The following is a 13759-nucleotide window of genomic DNA, read 5'->3' as shown; positions in this document are numbered from 1 at the left end:
GAGAAATTCTCCACTTGGTTATTTTTTTAATGTCTATCTGGTTATGAAAAATAGCAAATGAAAATTTATAGCATCATTTATTGAAGTAAAATGGTAAAACAATATCTGCATGTACAGCCTGGTGATGCCAGAAGAAGAGTAGCTGCTAGACAATTCACATAGAGTATAGCAAAATCTATCATATATTGTTTCCTTACCGCTCTCCTTCAGCTCCTAAACGTAGGCTGGAATAATTTAAATCAGGAATCAATTTTAGAGCAGCAGTATGCATCTTCATTTCATTGATTGGCTATTCAACAAGTTCAGGCCACAGTACATTGAATGATTAAGCAGCTTTTATTAACCACTAAAGCGCTGGCAATCCTCCAATGTTATAAGATACAAATACCAAAAATTGTTTCAGTTTTTCCTTTGATTTTGAAATTATTGCGCAGTAGGAATGTTAAAAAAAGCACTCTCTGCCTACACACTGCCTAATGTATGGGCACAAGTCTGTGGCCAGGTTAGTGGCTTTAAAGGGGTTGTCTCATCTCAGACAATGGGGGCATATCACCATGCTATGCCATAATGTTCCAATTAGTGAGAATCTGGACACACTGAAGCCGAAAAACAGGAGGCATTTTGGTTTATTTATTTATAGGGGTTGTCTCATCTCCAACATTGCAGGCATATCCCTAGGATATGCCCCCATTGTCTGGGACCCGCACCTATATCAAGAACAGAGCAGGCAAAGTGGTGGCTGGAGGACACAAAGTGCTCTCCCCATAGAAGTGAATGGGAGCATACCATGCATAACCGGCCACTGTTTCTATTCACTTCTATGGACCCGACAAAGAGCCAGCACTCGGCTATTTTCGGTGGCCCCAAAGAAAACGGATGGAGGGTGGCTGCACATGCGTAGTGTGCCCTCCAACACTTTAGGGGCTACATTCTTGATATAGTTGTGGGTCCCAGCGGTGGGATATGCACCTATCAGACAATGGGGGCACTGTGTACTGTGTACAGTTCTGGGCTCCTGTGAACAAGGCAGACATAGCAGAGCTGGAGAGGGTCCAGAGGAGGGCAACTAAAGTAATAACTGGAATGGGGGGACTACAGTACCCTGAAAGATTATCAAAATTAGGGTTATTCACGTTAGAAAAAAGACGACTGAGGGGAGATCTAATTACTATGTATAAATATATCAGGGGGCAGTACAGAGATCTATCCCGTCATCTATTTATCCCCAGGACTGTGACTGTGACGAGGGGACATCCTCTGCGTCTGGAGGAAAGAAGGTTTGTACACAAACATAGAAGAGGATTCTTTACGGTAAGAGCAGTGAGACTATGGAACTCTCTGCCTGAGGAGGTGGTGATGGTGAGTACAAAAAAGGAATTCAAGAGGGGCCTGGATGTATTTCTGGAGTGTAATAATATTACAGGCTATAGCTACTAGAGAGGGGTCGTTGATCCAGGGAGTTATTCTGATTGCCTGATTGGAGTCGGGAAGGAATTTTTTATTCCCCTAAAGTGAGGAAAATTGGCTTCTACCTCACAGGGTTTTTTTGCCTTCCTCTGGATCAACTAGCAGGATGACAGGCCGAACTGGATGGACAAATGTCTTTTTTCGGCCTTATGTACTATGTTACTATAAGACAACCCCTTTAAAAAAATAAACAAACCAAAATACCTCCTCTTTTTTGGGATCATTGTGTCCAGGCTCCCACTGATTGGAACATTATGGCATAGCATGGAGAAATGCATAACATTCTAGGATGGAAATGCCCCTTTGTGGAGACTGAATAGGGGACACACTAGGAGGCCTTCCTTGGGTTTGGGGTTTGTCAGTTATGGAAGTTTCATTTCCTTTTGTTTGTTGCTGTTGGTAATTCTCACCGCTGGTGACATTCTCATGGAAGGCGTTTAACAAATCAAATGCAAATCTGAGCTGATTATTGCCATTCAGTTGGTACAGATTTTTCTTTAACCCAGGACCATTCCATTTTCACCTTCCAGACTCTGGCTAATTTAGCAAATCTGACATTTTTCACTTTATGTTGCAATAACTTTGGAATGTTTTTACTTATTCAAGCCATTCTTAGACTTGTACTTCATAATAGAGTAGAGTGGTAGAGTCAATGGACATTTGTAAAACTCTTTACGCCATTAGTATGGCGTATAAAAGTCGCACATTGTGGTGCACACCATATGTGCACCATAATTTGTGACTTTTTTAGGCTTTGCACCAATTTTCCAAAGTTGTGAGGAAAGGGGCAATGCTTCGCAATGCTTCAGGTATAGCTGAAGTCTTTGCCAGTCTGTAGCTGGCCCAGACTTCAGTATCTGGTGCATGGCAGGACAGAGATGCGCCTGATTTGTCATCTGCCTCTTAATAAATTAGGTGCCTCTCACGCCAGAGCAGGGAAATCAAAACTGGTGTATGGATCTGCCAGTCTTGATAAATCTCCCACAATATGTTATATCTGAGGTATCCCTACAGTGGATACTTCCCAAAAGTGACCCCATTTTGGAAAGTACATCCTTCATGGAATTTAGTGAGGGTTTAGTTAGTGCTTTGACCTCACAGGCGTTTCATGAAAAATTACATTTATTCCAATAAAAGAACCCCACAATTTGTTACTCATTTTCTCTTGAATATGGTTAGACCCCATATGTGGTCATAAATTGCTGTTTACACTGCATTGTTTAGAAAAGAACACTTGCTGCATTTGAGGCCTAGTTTAGTGATTTATATATTTTTTTTATTTGTGTCACCATTTTCTAAGAGCCATATTTATTTGTATATTATGCTTTTTGTGAGGAAAGATGACCAAAAATGGCTCATGTTTTTAGTTATTATTTTTTACCCGGATAGGGTAGATCATATGATATTTGTACAGAGCCGGTCATTACAGAATTTTTATACAGGGAGTGCAGAATTATTAGGCAAGTTGTATTTTTGAGGATTAATTTTATTATTGAACAGCAACCATGTTCTCAATGAACCCAAAAAACTCATTAATATCAAAGCTGAATATTTTTGGAAGTAGTTTTTAGTTTGTTTTTAGTTTTAGCTATTTTAGGGGGATATCTGTGTGTGCAGGTGACTATTACTGTGCATAATTATTAGGCAACTTAATAAAAAACAAATATATACCCATTTCAATTATTTATTTTTACCAGTGAAACCAATATAACATCTCAACATTCACAAATATACATTTCTGACATTCAAAAACAAAACAAAAACAAATCAGTGACCAATATAGCCACCTTTCTTTGCAAGGACACTCAAAAGCCTGCCATCCATGGATTCTGTCAGTGTTTTGATCTGTTCACCATCAACATTGCGTGCAGCAGCAACCACAGCCTCCCAGACACTGTTCAGAGAGGTGTACTGTTTTCCCTCCTTGTAAATCTCACATTTGATGATGGACCACAGGTTCTCAATGGGGTTCAGATCAGGTGAACAAGGAGGCCATGTCATTAGATTTTCTTCTTTTATACCCTTTCTTGCCAGCCACGCTGTGGAGCACTTGGACGCGTGTGATGGAGCATTGTCCTGCATGAAAATCATGTTTTTCTTGAAGGATGCAGACTTCTTCCTGTACCACTGCTTGAAGAAGGTGTCTTCCAGAAACTGGCAGTAGGACTGGGAGTTGAGCTTGACTCCATCCTCAACCCGAAAAGGCCCCACAAGCTCATCTTTGATGATACCAGCCCAAACCAGTACTCCACCTCCACCTTGCTGGCGTCTGAGTCGGACTGGAGCTCTCTGCCCTATACCAATCCAGCCACGGGCCCATCCATCTGGCCCATCAAGACCCACTCTCATTTCATCAGTCCATAAAACCTTAGAAAAATCAGTCTTGAGATATTTCTTGGCCCAGTCTTGACGTTTCAGCTTGTGTGTCTTGTTCAGTGGTGGTCGTCTTTCAGCCTTTCTTACCTTGGCCATGTCTCTGAGTATTGCACACCTTGTGCTTTTGGGCACTCCAGTGATGTTGCAGCTCTGAAATATGGCCAAACTGGTGCCAAGTGGCATCTTGGCAGCTGCACGCTTGACTTTTCTCAGTTCATGGGCAGTTATTTTGCGCCTTGGTTTTTCCACACGCTTCTTGCGACCCTGTTGACTATTTTGAATGAAACACTTGATTGTTCGATGATCACGCTTCAGAAGCTTTGCAATTTTAAGAGTGCTGCATCCCTCTGCAAGATATCTCACTATTTTTGACTTTTCTGAGCCTGTCAAGTCCTTCTTTTGACCCATTTTGCCAAAGGAAAGGAAGTTGCCTAATAATTATGCACACCTAATATAGGGTGTTGATGTCATTAGACCACACCCCTTCTCATTACAGAGATGCACATCACCTAATATGCTTAATTGGTAGTAGGCTTTCGAGCCTATACAGCTTGGAGTAAAACAACATGCATAAAGAGGATGATGTGGTCAAAATACTCATTTGCCTAATAATTCTGCATGCAGTGTAGAGCCGGTCAGTACAGACGGGGCAACATGCTGTATTGTACCGCATTGGAATTGTCAGATTCACACTGAATTCACCTATGACACCCAGCCTGGGAGCTGGGCCTCATAGGATTCCATAGCTGGCATACCCCAAGGCCTTTGTAAGGCCCCAGGCTCACATAACAACTAGAGTTTAGCGAAGCGTCTAGTACCTCGAAACCAAAGCCAAATTCGGTTTCAAGTTTTAAAGTGGTTTTCCCCTTTTAAAATAAACTACCGAAGTTATTCAACTAAGTCACGCGCGACTTCGTGAATAACTTACTTTGGCTCATCAGAGCCCATACATTCTAATACTGTACGGAGCTGAATATACATACATACATACATACATACTTACTCGGCTGTTCTTGTAACTCCTATAGAAGTGAACTGAGGATTCCAGGAGTGCCAGAGGCTGCTGATCCCTGTATTAGAAAATCCTCCTTTCCATTAGTATATTGGCAATGTCTGCATCTGCTGCTGTCAAATGTAGGTGGGATCTCATGATGTGTATGGGGCAGCCTCAATGGGGTTTTCTGGAAGTCTTGACAATTTACTTACAGCCCCTAGCATGTACTTACCTGCTCCCCACCATTCGGGTGCTGTGCCCTGACTCCATTTACAGTCATCTTCAAGCCCCCTTCCTTATTTCTTTCCAAATGTGGTATTGGCATAGCCACCTGAATGGCAGTGAAGCCAGTAACTGACTTCAGCAGTGATGTTTCCTCATGTGGCATGTGACACAGCAGTCACTGGCTTCTTGGGGATACATCACTGCTGAAGCCAGTCATTGGCGGCAGCAGCACAGATGACCATGTCCATACCCTGGCTGGAAGTAAACAAGCTGAAGACTGGAAGATGGACGAATGGGAGCCCAGGATCGTAGGGGAGCAGGTAAGTATGAATCTTTCATTAGGTCATACACACTACATACAGGGAGTGCAGAATTATTAGGCAAGTTGTATTTTTGAGGATTAATTTTATTATTAAACAACAACCATGTTCTCAATGAACCCAAAAAACTCATTAATATCAAAGCTGAATATTTTTGGAAGTAGTTTTTAGTTTGTTTTTAGTTTTAGCTATTTTAGGGGGATATCTGTGTGTGCAGGTGACTATTACTGTGCATAATTATTAGGCAACTTAACAAAAAACAAATATATACCCATTTCATTTATTTATTTTTACCAGTGAAACCAATATAACATCTCAACATTCACAAATATACATTTCTGACATTCAAAAACAAAACAAAAACAAATCAGTGACCAATATAGCCACCTTTCTTTGCAAGGACACTCAAAAGTCTGCCATCCATGGATTCTGTCAGTGTTTTGATCTGTTCACCATCAACATTGCGTGCAGCAGCAACCACAGCCTCCCAGACACTGTTCAGAGAGGTGTACTGTTTTCCCTCCTTGTAAATCTCACATTTGATGATGGACCACAGGTTCTCAATGGGGTTCAGATCAGGTGAACAAGGAGGCCATGTCATTAGATTTTCTTCTTTTATACCCTTTCTTGCCAGCCACGCTGTGGAGTACTTGGACGCGTGTGATGGAGCATTGTCCTGCATGAAAATCATGTTTTTCTTGAAGGATGCAGACTTCTTCCTGTACCACTGCTTGAAGAAGGTGTCTTCCAGAAACTGGCAGTAGGACTGGGAGTTGAGCTTGACTCCAACCTCAACCCGAAAAGGCCCCACAAGCTCATCTTTGATGATACCAGCCCAAACCAGCACTCCACCTCCACCTTGCTGGCGTCTGAGTCGGACTGGAGCTCTCTGCCCTATACCAATCCAGCCACGGGCCCATCCATCTGGCCCATCAAGACTCACTCTCATTTCATCAGTCCATAAAACCTTAGAAAAATCAGTCTTGAGATATTTCTTGGCCCAGTCTTGACGTTTCAGCTTGTGTGTCTTGTTCAGTGGTGGTCGTCTTTCAGCCTCTCTTACCTTGGCCATGTCTCTGAGTATTGCACACCTTGTGCTTTTGGGCACTCCAGTGATGTTGCAGCTCTGAAATATGGCCAAACTGGTGGCAAGTGGCATCTTGGCAGCTGCACGCTTGACTTTTCTCAGTTCATGGGCAGTTATTTTGCGCCTTGGTTTTTCCACACGCTTCTTGCGACCCTGTTGACTATTTTGAATGAAACGCTTGATTGTTCGATGATCACGCTTCAGAAGCTTTGCAATTTTAAGAGTGCTGCATCCCTCTGCAAGATATCTCACTATTTTTGACTTTTCTGAGCCTGTCAAGTCCTTCTTTTGACCCATTTTGCCAAAGGAAAGGAAGTTGCCTAATAATTATGCACACCTGATATAGGGTGTTGATGTCATTAGACCACACCCCTTCTCATTACAGAGATGCACATCACCTAATATGCTTAATTGGTAGTAGGCTTTCGAGCCTATACAACTTGGAGTAAGACAACATGCATAAAGAGGGTGATGTGGTCAAAATACTAATTTGCCTAATAATTCTGCACTCCCTGTATGTGCCATAAGTAAATAGTCAAGATTCAGAGAGAACCACTTCTAACATTGGTTTGTCTGCCATTATGCTAAATATGTAGAATATACATACAGTATCGATAAAAAAGCTAACATCATAAATGCAGAAACATCTGCTCATCTGACATTATCAATTGATTACATTTGCTTTGGAGCATATTTCATTATAGAAATAGCAAGTATACAGCCCATTGAAATAACCTCACTGTAATTTTAATCTGACTTCTCCACAAATGTTATTTCAGCGCAGTGCAATTTTTACTTTCTTACACTCTGGTTATTATTGAAAAAGTCATGTGACTGAAGAAAGCACTTTCAAAATTAAGAGGGGATTGCTATTCATGCATATCATTTTTACAATAGTTTTACTATATGGTCCAGATATTTTATTTGTGGTGTTTAGATGAGAGGTGTAACTCATAACCCCAGTGTAAAATCTGCAAAAGGGTTCCCCCTCCACACCCACCATATGCAATTAATAATACTGGGGTATTATTAATATGTGGCAGATGGGCCTTTGGGCACCAAGAATCTGGGTGACTTGTGCCTCGGCATCCCAAATAACTGTGCTCCTGGTTTAGATGCATTCTACAGGGTGGGCCATTTATATGGATACACCTTAATAAAATGGGAATGGTTGGTGATATTAACTTCCTGTTTGTGGCACATTAGTATATGTGAGGGGGGAAACTTTTCAAGATGGGTGGTGACCATGGCGGCCATTTTGAAGTTGGCAATTTTGAATCCAACTTTTGTTTTTTCAATAGGAAGAGGGTCATGTGACACATCAAACTTATTAGGAATTTCACAAGAAAAACAATGGTGTGCTTGGTTTTAACGTAATTTTATTCTTTCATGAGTTATTTACAAGTTTTTGACCACTTATATAATGTGTTCAATGTGCTGCCTATTGTGTTGGATTGTCAATGCAACCCTCTTCTCCCACTCTTCACACACTGATAGCAACACCGCAGGACTTATTCACTCCCTTTGCAGAGCACGGGGAGGGGCAGAGATTGTTATTATTGCAGGTAAACAAAGGGCCAGAGAAGAACCAGGGAAATGAGAAAATAGATTTTTTTTTTTTTTGGCGAAAATTTGCTTAACTTAGTTATACAGTATATTGCTGACCCAACAGATTTACAGTGCTATATTATTTTTTTTCATAACTCGGACAACCCCTTTAATTCGGATGCTTTTTTAGTGTCCCACTACGTGTGAAAAGGGGACACTTTTGTATATGTCATCTTATGCCATTGTATATTTTCTCTTATAATAGCTGCAAATTCCTCACAACAGGCTGGTAACTGCATTTACACACTTTCACCACTAGGTGTAGCTGTCTCTTCATTTATATAGGACAGGTCAAACACAGGAAGTTAGTTGAGAGTTAATTGTGAGTGGGGAGGAAGGTAGGAGAGGAAAGCCTGTAACTTAAGCTGTGTGCCCCTGGGTATCCCCCAGGAGAAAGGCAAGATAGATTGGAAACCAAGCCCAAGGACCACTGGATCAGTACTTTTCGTAGTACCACTGTCCTGGAGTCAGAGACAAAGTGGATTTATTGTATTGAAGCAACCTATTCAAATAAGAGCAGATGAGTAATGCCTGCCGCTAGGGAGACCGCTCTGTTGGTTGCGAAGTTCTAATTCAGAAGATCCAAAGTACCAAAAGGCTGAAGTTTTTTAGAGCAAGTTGAGCAAGATAAGGAAAGTATCACCCTCTCTATCAGATTGAGTTGGAACATGCAGTTTACCACTATCCCACCGTGCCTGTTGTCTGGAGTTGCAGCTTACCTCCATCTTATGTACCAAGGCATTACTTGCGTAGATGTTATCTACCTCAAGGCAAATATTTCAAGTAAAGTTCTTGCTGGTTAAACTTCTGACTCTCTCCTTATTCCATTCATCTTTTAACACACCTTACGGTGCTGGCATCACGAACACCAGGGACCCTGCCACCAAGGAACCCTAAGCACCCACACCATCAAGGGAACCTCAACTACCATCTGGCTGGGGATCCGTGGACAAATAGAGAGTGCCCCAAGGGATTTTGTGCCGTCCTTCCCTTCACTGCATGTCGGCCTAACAAGCTACAGAACAGTGAGTAATACTACTACCCCCATCGCCCCACCATAACACTCACTCACATATTGCCCATGCAGCCCGGTAGCCGCATAAAATTAGTGTCACGAACAGGATCACCATCAAGGGCACCTCGACTAACATCTGGCTGGGGATCCCTGGACAAATAGAGAGCTCCTCGAGGGATTTTGTGCCGTCCTTCCCTTCACTGCACACCGGCACAGGGAGCTACAGAACAGTGAGTAATACTACTACCCCCATTGGCCCACCATAACTTTCACTCACATATTGCCCCTGCAGCCCGGTCAACGCACTTTTTATATGTACAGAGTGGAAAACACGCATGTCTGTATTTGCAACAAATTTAAGGTGCAAATTTTGGTATATCTAAACAAAATAGGCCACCTATTCAAATTAGATCTGACTCAAATCCTGACTTAAATGATCCCCATAGTGTTGCGCATTGGTGCTAAAATGTTTACTTTTGTGTAATCTGTCCACAGAACATTTTCCCAGAAGCATTGTGGAACATCTAGGTGGCTTTGAGCAAAGTGCCTTTCAAAAAGCTACTTGTGGAGGAAAAAGAACACTGCACAAAAACACCTCAACCTAACTGTAAAGCACTGTGCAACAGAACATCATGTTTTCAGGCTGCTTTGCCAACCCAAGGCTGGATGTCTTGCAATCATTGAAGGAACAATGAATTCTAAGGAGTATCAAAACATTTAACAGGAGAATATAATGGCAATAGTTCACGACCTCAAGTAAACCAACTAAAGAATGGTTGAGAAAAAAGGTTTGTGTTTTGGAATGACCAAATCTGAGTCCTGACCTTAAAGGGGTTCTGCGGTTTGTTTAAACTGATGATCTATCCTCTAGATCATTGATGCTCAACCTGTGTCCCTCCAGCTGTTGTAAAACTACAACTCCCACCATGCCCTTCTGTAGGCTGATAGCTGTAGGCTGTCCGGGAATGATGGGAGTTGTAGTTTTTCAACAGCTGGAGGGTTGCAGGTTGAGCATGCCTGCTCAAGATAGATCATCAGCATCTGATTGGCGGGGGTCCGACACCCAGGACCCCCGCCGATCAGCTGTTTGAGAAGGCAGCGGCGCTCCAATAGCGCCGCGGCATTCTCGCTCTTTACCGCAGGCCCAGTGACGTCGCAACTAGTATCAACTGGCCTGGGCGCGGCTAAGCTCTGTTCACTTGAATAGAGCTTAGCCCCGCCCAGGCCAGTTGATACTAGTTGTGACGTCACTGGGCCTGCGGTAAACAGTGAGAAGGCCGCGGCGCTGCTGGAGAGCCGCTGCCTTCTCAAACAGCTGATCGGCGGGGGTCACGGGTGTCGGATTCCCGCCGGTTAGATGCTGATGATCTATCCAGAGGATAGATCATAATTTTTAACAAACTGCAAAACCTCTTTAACCCTACCGAGAGGCTGTGAAATAACTTGAAGAGGCCTGTTCAGGAAAGACATGCCGGAAATATTGGTGAACTGAAACACAATTGCAGGGAGGAATAGTCCAAAATTCTTCCTCAACATTTTCCTGCAGGAAACATTTGGCAGAGGTAATTTCTGCTTAAGGAGAATCGTTAATTTCTAACGATAATTTGTTTTCCCTTAGTCCTAACAGCAGCACAGATGGGGGGTTAACTGCCCCTGTGGACTGGTAGGACCGGCGGAATTTTAATGAGCCCAAGAACCAATAAACGATCTTCAGCTCCCTGAAAGGGAGGAGATCACCCCCCAGCCCACCGTGTTTTTAACAAGCATAATGTATTTAGGGTGGGATATTTGTGTGCTGCTGTTAGGACTAAGGGAAAACAAATTATCGTTAAGATTCTAGGACCACTTGTTTGGCAGACCCGAAGTTTCGTGTGGCGATGAATCTCTCTGGGGGGAGAGAGATAAGATCTACCCGGTACCCGAGGGAAACTATGTCCTGGACCCAGGGGTCTGCAATCAACCGGCTCCAAGAGTCTTTGAAATGGGTAAGACGACCCCCCACGGGAATCTGGGGGAGGGGTACGGGAAAATCTAGGGGAGATACTGCAGGGGCAGCAGGGCTTATCCAAGAGCCTCGAAGAGGCCCATAGTCAGGAGGGTTTTGCCTCCCTGGTGGGTTTGCGGGAGCGTCTCGAATATTTACGAGATGGTCCCCCCCAATCTCTGCGCCTAGACTGCTGCCCTGGACGACCTCCGCCTTTCTTCTCCTGCCTGGGGCGTCCCCGAAAGGGCTGCTGGGGGAGGCTCTTCCCCTTTTTATCGGAGAGCCCCTCCATTATCTTGTCCAATTCGGACCCGAATAGTCTATCCGGTTCGAAGGGGAGCCCACAAAGATTGAACTTGGACGCGTTATCAGCGATCCAAGGTTTCAGCCAGAGTGGTCTGCGGGCAGCTGAAACTAGGGCCATAGTTTTGGCGGCCAGCTTCAGCTGCATCTGGGTAGAATCGACCAGAAAGTCCATGGCCAGATTGGCCGACTTGAAGGCTGCCAGGATATCATCTCTTGATACGCTCTGATCAACGTCCGTCCGGATTCGGTTAAGCTTAGAGCGTAAATAGGCGGCTACCTCCGTGGCCGCAATAGAAGTTGATGCGGAGGCAGCAGCCGCCACGTAACTCCTCCTAAGGGTGCACTCTGCCCTCCGGTCTAGAGGGTCCTGCAGACTAGACCCATCGTCTGCAGGAACTAGAGTGCGCCGGGACAACTTGGCTATAGCCATGTCCACCTTGGGAACGGAACCCCACGATTCCACCAAGGGTTTAGCCATCCGGTACATCAGTTTGAATTTTCTAGTGAGAACTGGACCTTTCTCAGGCTTTCTCCACTCCGTGCGCATCACGGAGAGAATGGTCTCATCCGCTCTAAAACGCTGTGTCCGTCCGGCGGGATCGGAGGACTCCCCCATGTCAACATCATGGTCCCCCGACCTGATGGACTTGAGTAACTTCTGCGTCTTTTCTGGAGGGAAAAAGCAAGAAGTAGATTCTTCTTCCTCAGAAGAAGAAGACCCCGGAGAACAGGGGGTAGGTCTTTCGACCGGTGCGACCACCTCCATGGGAGTCTGAGAGGGTCCTGGTAGCCTCTCATTCAGCAGCCGCACCACTCCCTTAATGGAGTCATCCACGTATGTCTTCGTCCACTGAAACATTTCTTGCATCGTGGATCCGTGGATGCCGTGCGACAACTCTCACATCTAGAATACGGACAGCTGTCGTCTAAGGGGGTGTTACATTCGTAACATGCCAGATGCTTCCTCTTGGCCCCAGCTTTACGCTGATCCGGATCCTTAGGGGAAGCCATAGTCTGTAATTAGAAAGAATACAGGTCATAACACCTACAATTTTACCTGGAGGTGGTGAAACAAAACCGTATGGGGGCCCACCAGCACTAGCAGAAAATAGAGCTGTAAAAGAGGAAACCACAATCCCAAGCCAAGCAATACTAAATATCTCAAGGCACAGGGAACTCTGGAGCTAGCTTGTGAAAGCGACACAACCAGAGCACTGACTGACAGGCTCTGGGCGCTTAAGAGGAGGAAGCCCCGCCCCCTGGGCGGGGCCTCAATCGTAACTAGCCCAGAGGGATAACAGAGCCTAAACAGGCTCAGCAAGCCCTAAATGTCTCCCCAACCTAATCCTGGATCCCAGGATGACATGGGGAGACAGTTTTAATAGAAGTAGTGAGGTTTAAACCCTCACGACATCGCTATGGAAAAACCGGAAGTGACGTAGCGCACATAGTGCGCGTCACTTCCGGAGATGGCGGCGCCCATAGCGCCGCACACATGCGGCGAAAGAAGGACGGGATACCGCAGCACTCGAGTGGAAGAAGAGGGGAGGGGACACCCCCCTCCCCGACAGTACCCCAGCGGCACCCGACGGCCATAGCGCCGCTCACATGCGGCGAGGGAGGACGGGATACCACAGCTGGGTTCAAAGAAGAGGGGAGGGGACACCCCTCACCCCGACGGTACCCCAAATAGAAACGCCGACCAGCCTATAATAAAGGCAATGAGAGGCCATGGAGGGCAAACTTTAGATTCAAAGAAAAATAGAGCCCTTAGCACTCTTCAGCTCCCTGAGGGGGAGCGACACCGCCAGTCCACCTGTCCAGAGGACAGAAAAAAACACGGTGGGCTGGGGGGTGATCTCCTCCCTTTCAGGGAGCTGAAGATCGTTTATTGGTTCTTGGGCTTATTAAAATTCCGCCGGTCCTACCAGTCCACAGGGGCAGTTAACCCCCCATCTGTGCTGCTGGTAGGACGTAAGGGAATCTACAAGTTTATTAAATTCATGAGTCCACTTACTTTTCCTCCCTGCGCTGTGAATGCTTATCCAATTTGCTCAATAAAAGTAGTAAAACAGTTTTTATGCTTTTATTTTATTTAAATTTAGTGATGAGCAGCAGGGGCTATATTCGAATTTGCGATATTTCATGAATATATTCGCGAATTTCGATAATTCGAGATTATTTTATTGAATGCGAAAAATCGGCAATGTAAAAATCGCGTAATGCGAATTTGTAATACAGGCGCTGGTCACTTTGGCTACATTTTTCAAGCTGGTATAAGTTTCCTGAGACTGGAGAAAATGGTTGGCACAGCAGAACATTAGAATAGCTTTATATGCAGATAGAGTCAAGTGCGCCAATATATTCGCGACTGCGC

The 13759-nt window shown here is 44.5% G+C and overlaps 1 long non-coding RNA gene across 1 annotated transcript in view; it reads right to left on the bottom strand.

Annotated features, from left to right (window-relative positions):
* The window catches only part of LOC120988852, a 131446-nt gene that overhangs the window by 78000 nt on the left and 39687 nt on the right, over positions 1-13759 (bottom strand). Inside the window, exon 2 of the long non-coding RNA XR_005776194.1 lies at positions 1664-1671. This is a non-coding gene — a long non-coding RNA (uncharacterized LOC120988852). The remainder of the gene's footprint in view (positions 1-1663; positions 1672-13759) is intronic.

This window comes from Bufo bufo, chromosome 2 (genome assembly GCF_905171765.1).
Source record: "Bufo bufo chromosome 2, aBufBuf1.1, whole genome shotgun sequence".
Lineage (NCBI taxonomy): Eukaryota > Metazoa > Chordata > Amphibia > Anura > Bufonidae > Bufo > Bufo bufo.
Note: the sequence above shows the minus strand (reverse complement) of the source record. Positions and strands in the feature narration are given on the sequence as shown.